The 13,349-nt window shown below is 27.1% G+C and overlaps 1 long non-coding RNA gene across 1 annotated transcript in view; it reads right to left on the bottom strand.

The window, feature by feature from the left end:
* Window positions 1-1,541: 1,541 nt before the first annotated feature.
* The window catches only part of LOC149031216 (uncharacterized), a 34,097-nt gene continuing 22,289 nt past the window's right edge, over window positions 1,542-13,349 (bottom strand). Inside the window, exon 2 of the long non-coding RNA XR_016177896.1 lies at window positions 1,542-2,539. This is a non-coding gene — a long non-coding RNA (uncharacterized LOC149031216). The remainder of the gene's footprint in view (window positions 2,540-13,349) is intronic.

The following is a 13,349-nucleotide window of genomic DNA, read 5'->3' as shown; positions in this document are numbered from 1 at the left end:
TTTGATAGCATGTGAAATTTAATAAAAAAAAAAAAAGAAACTATTAACTTCTAACATGCAACATATTTTTATACGCGTATTTATATAAAAGAATTTTATGCAATACAAATTATTCTATTTTCTATTTTAAACTAAAATGTTTTTATGCCTGTATTTATATAAAAGAATTTTATGCAATATAAATTATTATAATTTCTATTTTAAACTGAAATGTTTTTATACGTGTATTTATTTCAAGAACTTATAAAATAAAAATGTAATAAAAATTAAAAAATACAAAAATTAAAATATAAATTATTATGTTACATATTAAAAAAAATTAAATATAAATTATTATTATTTTTTATTTTAAAAATAAAATGTTCCAACACATTTCCCGACTATTTTCTACTACATTTTTGTTGATATATGTAAGTGACATAATTTATTCGCAATTACCGAAGAAAAGGTATGCTATTATCTTCCTTTCACTAGAGACTCTTTTGTATTTATGATAAGGTGAAGGTAAAATAGTTGAAACTTCTCTTTCTATGTAGAAAAAAATGGTAATTGGAAATACTATTTTAAATAACAATTTTTTTCTAAAGTATCAAACAATGGTGAAATTCTTCACGATTGCTGATAGTGACTGCCTGAATTTAAACATTTTGACACAATTTAACGATAATCAATTTTTATATTTTGTTTTTTTATTTTAAACTTAACTTCTGCAATGAAAATTGGAAATACTATTTTAAATAACAATTTTTTTTAACCCTCAGAGTGCTTTGGACGCATATATGCGTTTGATAAAAATTACCAGAGTGGTCTATCGACGCATATACGTGTTTGTTAATATTAATATAAAATAATGTAATATGTTTATATTATTTAATGAAATTATATTCAGAAACAGAAACTTATTATTATTAAATATAATTTATAGTTATTAATTATTTATTATTAAATATTATTATTAAATATAATAATATAATCTATTATTATATAAAGAATTAGAATTATATATTATAATTATAACAATATAATTTATTATTAGAATTAGTATTAGAATCTGGATAATAATAAATTATTCCGTCCGTACAAAACATTTTAGTTAAAAGTATTCAGCACTCAAAGGATTAAAGAACCAAACAATGGTGAAAATCTTCACGATTGCTGAAAGTGACAGCCTGAATTTACACGTTTTGACACAATTTAACGATAATCAATTTCTATTATTATTTTTTTGTATTTTACACTTACCTTCTGCAATGAGTAGGTGCAACCGGCCAACTTCTTCTAGTCTTGAGAATGATCGATGATTGTTTAACATCACCAACTACAGGTGCAGAAGTTCTTCCTTGATTTCTTTTACTCCAAAGATGACCAGATCCAACTGGACCAGGTCCTGGGATACCTGGATGCGGACCGCTTTCACTACACGCACGTCTCGAAATCATCACGCGTTTTCTTTCATCACACTTCATCATCGTACAAAACCGATAGTAATTTTTTTTTTGTTTTCTATTCTATTCCGTCTACTTTAATTTTGTTGTTCTTTCTCTTTCTCTCTCTCTCTCTCTCTCTCTCTCTCTCTCTCTCTTTTATTTTTATCTCTCTTTCTTCGATACGAATGACATTTTCGACAATATCTTATAGTATAACACCGATCCAACGTTTCGCAAGTTACTCATCCGAAATAGGTCAACCCGAGATCAGTGTAATCAATATATATATAGTTATATAAGAAACATTTAAAAGCATCGTTTGTTATATGAAATATATTGAAATTAACGATATAATACGATATAGAAATTTGTTAAAAATGTAAATGCTTTTTCACGTAATTAGGTTGTATCCGATCGACGTTCGTTTTACAGAAAGGAAGCTCTATCATAATTAATAACGGTAATTCATTTCTCTTCTGGTCCCAAGATAAAATATCCAACTTCTACGAACTAATATCTTACTTGTCACTCATCACGTTAAGAAAAAAAAAAAGTATCATTACTAAAGAATCTATTAAGGATAAATCCATCTTTTTATCCCCTTATAAATCTTTCGATACTTTATTGATAATGTACAAACGTTTTTCATAACACCGAAATGATCCGATAAATTCGTTTTATCGACAGTTTATAATAATGTGTTTTTTTTTTTTTTTTTTTTTTTAATAAAATGAGAAATATATTTGGTAGTTCTTCTTTTTGTTGATAATAATATTATATAATTCGATCACGATTAGAATAAAAAAAATATATTTATTATTTTATTATATCATGAAATTAATTCTAAAAGTGCAAGAAAAAGAGAGAAAACACAAAAATATAAGAGAAAGATTATTATTATTATTATTATTGATTAAAAACGATAGGCCGCGTGGGTTTTGAATTCGAAAGTGGCATCACGTTAAATATAGTTCAGTGAAAAGCGAAAAGTTTTCATTAATTCTGTCAAGCATGAGTTCTTAACAATACACTGTCTCTCGTTTACACCTAGTATTGCTTTCATTCTTTTTCGATGCATCGCTCGAACCTTTTTTTTCGTTCTCCTTGATTCTCTGAAAACGAATAATCGTGTTTTTTCTTTCTTCCTTTTTTTTTCATTTTATTTTATAGATCGCATTGAAAGAGCGTATCCACACGTGTCATGTATCGTGACACGAAAAAGCTTTGGAACGATGCTTGTGTCTATCATTACGTTATGGAAAAGTGCTATAATATTATATATTTTTCATTTATATTATATTTGTTTTCTTTTTCTTTTTTATAGAATATCGTAAAATTAAAAAAAATTATAACATGTATATACAATAATTTATGCATAAACATATATTTTAAATACATTAAAAATTCATTTATATTGAACTTTAAAAGAAAATAATGAAAAATAAATAAAGCAGTAACAAATAAGTGTTTTTTAAATATATATTTTCATTTTATTTATAATATCTTATAAATAAAATATTTTAAATATTTTAAATATTTATTTCTAATATTTTAAATATTTTAAATATTTATTTCTAATATTTTAAATATTTTAATTAATAATATTTTATAAAAAAAATAAATAAATATCTTTAAATAAAATATATTAATAAATATTTTTAAATAAAATATTTTAATAAATATCTATTTATATTTTATAAATGAGATAAATATAAAATAAATATTTTTAAATAAAATAATGTATAACAATAATAATAATTATATTATAAATATAATAATAATATATTAATCTAAGTTAAAACTACTCTCTCGGAAGATTTCTCATCCCCCCCATAAGTTTTCGGTTACATTGAGACAAAGTTTTACTATGGACAAAGGTTTCGAGAACAATAGTCTTACAGATTATTAAAGGGATATCAAATAGAGAATAGAATTTAGTCGAGAAAATAAGCTTGCAGAGAAACCATGGTAACTGTAAATACAAATAGCTAAATATTCGTACAACCATTTCTTTCTATTTTTATCTTTTTCTTTCATTTTCTTTTTCTTTTTCTTTTATCTCAGTTAACGCTTATCGTTAAATACAGTTACGATACCAGTGGGATTTCTCAATTTTCTGTTTGCCCTACCTTAACACCAGAGACCAATGTTACCTTCCACAGAAATAGTGGAGAAATAAAATGCACCAAGAGTGAAAATTCGAAAAGTTGAACTTTCCGTTCCACTTTAAACGTGTGATTCCGTTTAAAAATCATTCTACAAATTTTCGATAGATAAGGCATATGGACCACGAAAACCACTCATCTCCTGGATTAATTAAGTTCACAAAATTAACAAGTATTACAAATTAATTAATAATGTTATATACATTTTCGTATTATTTAATTGTTCGTACTATTAAATATATTTTTAATAGAATTAAGTATACAATTTATAAAAATTGTTATATCATTTAATGATGTTAAATTTAATTATTTAATAAAATGTATTTTTTTGAAATATTTTTGAGAGTATAAATTAGATATGATTTAAAATTCATACTATAATAATTTTTAATATAATAATAACATTATATATATATATATATATATATATATATATATATATATATATAACATTAATATAATAATAATAATAATAATAATAATAATAATAATAATAATAATAATAATATATATATATATATATATATATATATATATATATATATATATATATATATATAAAATAAAATAAAATATATATTATAAAATAATATATAATATATATAATAAGATATAATATATTTAATAAAATATAATTATATAATTATATAAAATATAATATATATATAATAAAATATATAACAATTATTAATATAATAATAATATTTCATTATAATAAAACATTATAATAATTTTTAATATAAAATATAATCACATTATATAAATTTTCCAATTTTTCTATTTTAACTTACTGTTATAATTACCGATTTCTATAAAAAGTTAAATATCCTAATCGGATGCTTTTATAATAAAATATTTTTAAAAATACTAAAACTGCATTTAATAGTTTTTATCATTAAACGATTAATTTTGGTATTGCATGATTCGTTTTTTTTTCTATATCAGAAAACACACCAAAACAAATAAGGAGACAGAAAAAAGTAGAGACACATATTAAATGACTGGGAATATATAAAGAATCGAAAATTAATCTCCGTTGGCGACGTTAACGTGCGATAAATTCACAACGAAATGCATTTTACGGTAAGGTGCACTAAAAAAAAAAATAAAAAAAGAAGTAACCTCAACTAGAAACCCGTATTTATAGACAAAGCTATCAAATTGTCAGAGACTTCGATAAGGCAACAAATTTTTCTTCGACTTACCTATCTACCAAGTATATAACATGAGAAAAAAACACCTATAAAATTCCACACGTATATACATATATATATATATATATATATATATATATATATATATATATATATATATATATATACACATATACATAAACATGATACATCTCATATACAATATCATGTTGCAACATGTTGTTATCGCTTAAAGCTTCTTCTTCTTCTTTTTCCCTTTTTCCAGCTTCCTCCATCCTAACTTCAGTATATTTTTATAATATAGTCGGTTTGAACTCAAAAAGTCTCACGTGTGCTGTCGCAACTTTAAAAGAAAATTAATAAACAAATATAAACTATAGCAAAGTAATTTTGCACTTGTACAAAAAAAAAATAGAAAATAATTTTGTTTTTATTCGTTTTTTTTTAAATATCTTCCTTTCGAATATTACGTTGAATGAAAAATTATTGTGAAAAATGATGATTCAATGATTAACATTGAATGTTAAATATGAAATATAAAAATTTATATTATAGAATATTTTCAAAAGCAATTTTTTATTTACAATAAATGAATATAATTATATTGAAGTATGAACAATTAATAATAGATAAAAAATATCTATTGTCACGTCCCAGTGACGACTAATTTCGAACTTTGCTGTGCCAATTGTGCGAGTGTCCTATTTATAAGTCATTTATTAATTACTATTTAGCTATATTCGTACTTGGTAATATTTGTATTCTTAATTTTATTTTATAACCACTTTCATAAACGACCATCGATGTTGGCATTCGTTGATTACACGTAAGTAGAATAGCAAGGATCCATTGTCGTTCATGATCGTGAGAAAGTAAGTGATAGGTAAACTTTTGCAATCCTACAGTACTCACTTTCCTGCTGACTATAGTTGAAATCACGCTTCAAAGATAGAACGCGCGTGTCTTTTTGTAGAATTCACGGGTAACAGTAACTGATATTTGTTTAAACGAAAAATGATATTTTTCTAAATTCGCAAGATCCACGGTTGATAGTAACTGATATTTTTCCATTTCGTGGAATCGTAGTCAGCAGCATGTCATATCTCAAAATTTGCAGTTTACTGAATGAAAGTGGGTAGTGGAGGAAGCATTTTGCGCAAGTGGGAGGTGTTCCCACCCTTCCGAATTGGGCCCGGCGTGAAAAACTGTGTTTTTCCCTGCCGGCAGTCTACCACATCATCTAATAGAGTTAGCATCTAAAAATTAATCTACTACTTCAGCTGAAAGAGTTCACGTTAAGATTTAGTCTACCTCACATTTCTTGAGAGTTTGCAAATAAAAGTTGTTCTTAGTCTTACTTTGCTATCAGTAATCTACTTAATCTATTAATTACTTAGTATTCGCATTCAACTTAAATTTACTAGCTCAGCTACATTATCGCTTTACTTTAAATCTTACTATTTGTAAAATCTATGTAATATAAACCTTATTTAAGAATATACTGTTATTTCATAAATTTGAAAGTGCTTGTGCAAAAACCGAACTAAGTTCCTCATCATACGTAAATCCAGTAGCCTATCGACACAGCACTAACACCAAAGGACTCGAGGAACTTCCAAAATCTGACAATCAACGCCAAAGAAAGACCATCCTCCTTAACGTCCCAGAAGGGAATGTCGAGGAACAAGAACAATTCTAAAGATGATTTCCTTCGATTCGGTCATGCCACCAGCGTTTACACGGTCGAAAGAATATATGCCCTACTTTGGGTCAGTCTGTAAAGCCAGTACTTTACCCGGGATCTGAGCTAAGAGAGAGTAACCTATTAAGTGAGTAAAAGATAGTAGTTTACCCGATATTACTATTGCCTTAAGGTGTTTAAGAATCCCCGGAAGATGGTCTTTCTTTGGCGTTGATTGTCAGATTTTGGAAGCTCCTCAAGTCCTTTGGTGTTAGTGCCGTGTCGATAGGTTACTGGATTTACGTATGATGAGGAACTTAGTTCGGTTCTTGCACAAGCACTTTCAAATTTATGAAATAACACTATATTCTTAAATAAGGTTTATATTACACAGATTTTACAAATAGTAAGATTTAAAGTAAAACGATAATGTAGCTGAGTTATTAAATTTAAGTTTAGTGCGAATACCAAGTAATTAATAAATTAAGTAGATTACTGATAGTAAAGTAAGACTAAGAACAATTTTTATTTGCAAACTCTCAAGAAATGTGAGGTAGACTAAATCTTAACGTGAGCTCTTTCAGCTGAAGTAGTAGACTAATTTTTAGATGCCAACTCTATTAGATGATGTGGTAGACTGCCAGCAGAGAAGAACACATATTTAAAATATTACATAGATTTAGTTCATAGGATTAGGAAAGCCCAAGAAATAGCAAGACGGAAACTGGTGGGTGCAAAGATAAAATCAAAATTGTATTATGATAGAAATGCTCGAGGCCAGAATCTTGCAGTCGGACAAAATATTTATCTTTTAAAACAAACGACACCTAAATTTGGAGATCAATACACTGGCCCCCACCAAATTCTAGAAGTGCTGCGTAGAAATAATATCAAAATTAGCTATAAAAATGGAAGCAAAATTGTCCATCGAGACAAAGTGAAGAAAGCTAAACAAAAAAATTAGAATATTCTTCGTAAAATGACAATACATGTATATGTTTATGTTTTTTTTTATAACAAATAATTTTGTAACGAACTATACGTTTGCAACAGAGAAGATGCATTCCGAACTTTGCTGCATCATCATCTTTTACGTCACCGTAGCTTCTGCATTGTTGGGATACGATTGCGGCGGAACAGCCGCCAACATAACAACGGTATCAAGTGCACGTTTTCCGAAGGCCAATGTTTAAGTGACGAAAACAGTAGTGCATTTAAGACCACCTTTCCCGCGAATCCGTCTGTAACTTCAAACAATAATCTATTTTGTACGAAGGACTGCCAATGCAACTGATCTCTAGTAATGTGTCTATCGTATCACTGATTCTGTACACCGTTAGTGCAAAAGACATAACATTCGCATTAAATAAAACTTCTGAACATCACGTGCGCAGCTATACACTATTCACCAGAAATTCTTTATCCTCGAAATAACACCGGAACGCTTATTCACGATTAGTAAATTGAAAGTGCACCACACGAAGGATGGCTTCTAAGAACTTTCAGTAGTTTTTCAGAATAAAAGTGTCTTTCTACGACCAAGAACCGGTCAAAACCGGAACAATTGAGTTACGTAGCAGGAATACGCTGAATATCTATAATGAATACGCCGCAGGAATATCTAGTGAAAAGAGAGTGATGTAAGTTTCTACCGAGACCAACCAATGCTAGAGAGCCACAGACACTTCAACCAAACTCCATGATGCTGTGGAGATATTTGGACGCTGGAAATTTGGCGATGAGTAGAATATGTTCGGAAGCTGATTTGGCCAATCTCCGGGATCATATAATGTTCCCTATCGTGCTAAACACAATGGCAAGGGATGCAGTCGAGCAGTTAGCAATTGACACTCTATCTACCATGAATTTGGTCAATCAAGTAGATTTAAGTAATCTGGTAGACGATGTCGCAAAAGTGATTTTATACTTCGGAGCTATGTCCTGCAAACGATTTACGATTGGAGCATTCTCTTACTCAAGGACAAAGGGTTCAATTATCGGCCTACTATCGTCATCAGAAACTTGCGGACGAGGAAGCCGGTCAAGCAGTTCAACTGCGGAAAGTCACTGCAGGAAAACCCTTATCAGTACTAGAGCCGACATCTTTTGGTAGTAATTACCAACTTACTCCTGAAAAATCAGCCGAAAATCATGATCACCCGATGATCGCTAAAATAAAAGCAGCGAGATAGAATAGAGGTTGAGACCCATAAAACCTTTGTCTAAGAAAGAAAGTGTAACTTCACGGGTGTAGAACGGACTTTTGAAGTTCGGGTCAGTCAGTGCAGCAATATTGGGTATTATATTTATATTCAAACTGGTTAAATTAGTAATCGACTCTATTTTGCGTGGCTACGCCTTACACACAGTGTATGGGTGGAGCATACACCTATTAGGTGCTATTTGGGGCTTCATAACGAGCCTAATCCTCCACCTGAAGAACAGAAAGGATATTAAATCTACATCAGAAATGGAAGAGGGAACCGAACTTCGAGAAATCTGCACGGGGCAGTCGCAGCCAACCTGCAGCGTGGCTGGCAGACCTCAAACGACGAGGGCCACGAGCAACTCCCAAACCGACGATACATCCGGTAAACAAGTGCGGTTCCAAATGGACAATGAACTCCTTCACAAAAATCCGCGAGTGGCAAAGCCCTAGGAAATAAATTCCCTAACGCTTCTCTTTAAGGAGGGAGGTGTCCCAGTCCCAGTGACGACTAATTTCGAACTTTGCTGCGCCAATTGTGCGAGTGTCCTATTTATACGTCATTTATTCATTACTATTTAGCTATATTCGTACTTTGTAATATTTTTATTCTTAATTTTATTGTAAACCACTATCTTTTATTCACTTAATAGGTTACTTTCTCTTATCCCAGATCCTGGGTAAAGTAATGGCTTTACAGACTGACCCAAAATAGGGCATATATTCTTTCGACCGAGTAAACGCTGGTGGCGTGACCGAATCGAAGGAAATCATCTTTAGAATTGTTCTTGCTCCTCGACATCCCCTTCTGGGACGTCACACTATAATGAAATATCTAGTATTTAATATATAAATTTTTATTATATATATTTTTTATTTCTTATATTATTTATTATATATATATATTATTTTATTATTATATATTATATAATTATATTATATTAATATATTATTATAATTATATTAATAATTATATTAATAAATATATATATAATTAATTTATTTTTCGACAAATATTTTACATAACGAATATTAAAAATAAAAAAAATAAAAAATAAAACAACTATTCTATCTAACAATTAAAATGGAACCCATGGTAAAAAAAACTGTTGGACAAACAAGACATGGGAATTGGGAGAATATGTTTCAATTTCTAAAAATAATGAATTCAACTTTTTTCATTTCTATTTTCTTTTTTTTATTATTCTACAATCAATGGGTATTATTTAATAAAAAAAAAAACACTCTCTGTGATACGACACTTAAAAGAATTCAAAAGAAGTGTAAAAATATTAATCGAAATGATTAAACATGAATGATTTTTTATGAAAATTGTATTGGCAAAATATTGTTCATTTAATTTAACAATAGTAGAAACATTTTCGACGAGAAGACCTTTCGAAATATAATAAATGTAAAGAAAGAGGAGAAATATAAAAAGAGGAAGAAAAAAAAGGGATCGAAATGATCAAGTTTCAATGATAGTCTAAAGAATATCAGTCAGAAAGGTCTCGTATGAGTGTCAATATAGCAAAGGATCGAAGACTTTTAAGTCCCAATTTATTGCCGAGTCTGTGATAGAAAATGGAATGAAAAAGAGGCAAAAGATTCAAGAAATAGTATCTTTCTGAAGAATGTTCTTCCATATCGAGCACCATGTTCCCTTTCAACCATCTAATCTTATATTATTCGATCACGTTGAAATAAATAGAGAAGTTCTAACTCTGTATATATATATATATATATATGTACATATAGATAAAAAATAATAATAAATAAAAAATATTAAAAGATAAACAAAAAAAGAAAGAAATAAATAAATATAAAATAAATAATAATAATACAATTATAAATGTTATTCTTAATAATATATTATTTTCTATATATTAATTTCCATTTATATGAATATAAAATAAATATTAATAATTAATAAGAATTATTAATCTTATTTTTATTAATATATTATTTTCTATATATTTTACATATTATTTTATATATTAATTATTTTATATATTAATTTCTATTTATATTAATATAAAAATAAAAATAATAATAGAATTATTCTACAATACAAAAGCTTTTTAAACTTATATTAACAGATAGAATTTGTAGATTATTTTTCACGTGGGTTTTTAAAATTCTGTCTATTGCACGTGATAAATCAAATTAATAAAAATGGAAATATTTTCAAAAGACTTCAAAGCCTTTTAAAGTATAGTATTTGTAAAATACTATTCACGTTTTTCATATCGATAAAAATTGTAAAGCACACAGTGCTTTAAAAAAGTCCCATTAAATGTGTTGGATTTAAAAGAATATTTTTTTCGAAAAAAAAGAAACACGTAAGGACAAATTATCGACAAATATTTTCTTTAAAGCCAAATGTACAACTTATCAAAGAAATAACTTGATTCGTTGTCACAATAATGATTTAATCATGGTTTACAATTACATTGTATGTTAACTATAATATATTCGTATAACATCACGTTCTAACGACAAACCGTGAAATTGGATTTACTAGTGTCTATTATTAACACAAATATAACACGAAATGTACGACAAACATTTGTCTTCGTTTTACTCATAATGATATATTATCATTATTATTATTATTATTATTATTATTATTATTATTATTATTATTATTATTATGGAAAATTACATTACTCTAATCTCTCGTAGATTAATCATAAGAAATTATAATCTTAATAAGAAAACCATAATATGCTAAAATATTATTCTTCTGTAAAATAGATCCATGTGTTGATTATACGAACATATTAATTTTATATGAAACATATTTCGAAAGAAAATGAACTATAAATCAATAATTATTAACCTACTTACCGGCATTCTATTAATTTATCATTGTCTGTCTGTATGGATTACTCCCTTAAGAATAATTAAAGAGATTTTTCGTAATTTCCAAGAGGAATCTAGAGTTTCTTATATTTTGTAATATATTCACACATATACACGCACACACAAACACACACAATAGTGTAAGATCATTAACACTCGTCTCCTGTTAACTCACTGCGCTTGTACGTACTTTCACCCTACGGGATTCATTTGAATAAATTGGCAGAACCGCGTAGAGAGAGAAAGAGAAAGAGAATGAGAGAGAAAGAGAAAGAGAATGAGAGAGAAAGAGAGAGGAATGTTATCCGTGCTTTAATTAAGGCAATAATTTATAACCAAGTTAATAAGGTCAATCTCGAGGAAAAACATACGAACTCGTGATCGATCACTGACCATGAGTATCTCTCCGATCATTTAAAAAAAAAATCTTCGATAGGACAAAAATTTTGTATAAACATTGTTTTCAAACGCTTTATCGATTATTTTCGTTAAAAAAAATACTTCAATTTGATAACTCACATTACATAACGCAAATTGTTTTTCATTTAAAAAGTTAATTGCCTCGTAGGCGAAATACAAACATCAAAATTAAATTGAAAACGAGAAATAATAATAAAGTATTGATTGTATGTTAAAATTAATAATTTTATTTTTTGCTTAAACATAAGATAATTTTAAATTAAAATTGTAGGGTTTATTATTAGATATCAAAGAATTAGAATACGTTGTACATAGAATTTGTTTAATCACAAGGGGACAATAAGAGACGCATTTTGAAAGTTGGAAAATTACGTTCACGAATAATTAAGAATAAACAACTGCCTTATGAAAAGACCTCCTTCAACTCTTATTTTGTTTTTCTTTTTTATGTACCCTTTTTAGCAGTACCAAATTAATGCTGCCGAGTCTATTTAATATTAGACGAATGCTTACAAAGCTTCATGCAAGTCAAGAAGTATGAAAAAAGAAAATAGTAGAATATTATATTCTATATATATACATCATCTTATTTATTAAGTAATAAAAATAGAACGAAATAAATTAATTTTATAATAACACGAATCTTCATTAATTTTTAATTAATCGTCATGATAATTGGGACAATAATTGCAAAAAATTTCATTTTATTATTATATTTGTAATGTTATATTTTATATTTGTAATATTATACTTTATGTTTGTAATATTATAATTATATTTTGTAATATTATATAACAAAGATGTTGTGACTCTTTTAAAAATAAAATAAATATATTATATTTTTAATATATAGTATATTTTTATTACATAGTTTATTTTTAATTATATTTTATTTTTATAGTTTATATTTAGTTATAATATTATAGTTTTATTATTATTTTAATTATTATTATTTAATAGTATTAATATTATTTAATAATATTAATTATAATATATTATATTTTTAATAATATATATAATATATAGTATATTAAAAATATACTACTAATTAAATAATAATAAAATAATTAAATAATAAACATATAATAAATAAATAATAAAATAAATAATTAATTAATTTATTATTATATTATATATTTATTATTATTAATATTATAGTTATTGTTATTAAAATTATTAATATTTTATTAGAGAAAAAATGTGTGTGTGAAGTCAAGTTTTTTAGGTTCCTCGTGTATTGACGTATTTCTTTCTCTCTCTCTCTCTCTCTTACCTGCAGTGTTCTTGCCGACTACATTTGCTGCATATTCATGTATTAAAATAAGGCGGGGACATCACCCCACCTACCCCCTTTACTCGAGTAAACCACCCTGCTTGCTTGGCTGCCTAGTTTTCGCTCGGATGCGCGAGGTTAAACGAGGTCACGCGATC

This window comes from Polistes dominula, unplaced genomic scaffold (genome assembly GCF_049000335.1).
Source record: "Polistes dominula isolate Pdom_NZ unplaced genomic scaffold, Pdom_raw_medaka contig_25, whole genome shotgun sequence".
Taxonomy (NCBI): domain Eukaryota; kingdom Metazoa; phylum Arthropoda; class Insecta; order Hymenoptera; family Vespidae; genus Polistes; species Polistes dominula.
The sequence above is the reverse complement of the archived record's forward strand: the minus strand, read 5'-3'. Positions and strand labels throughout refer to the sequence as shown.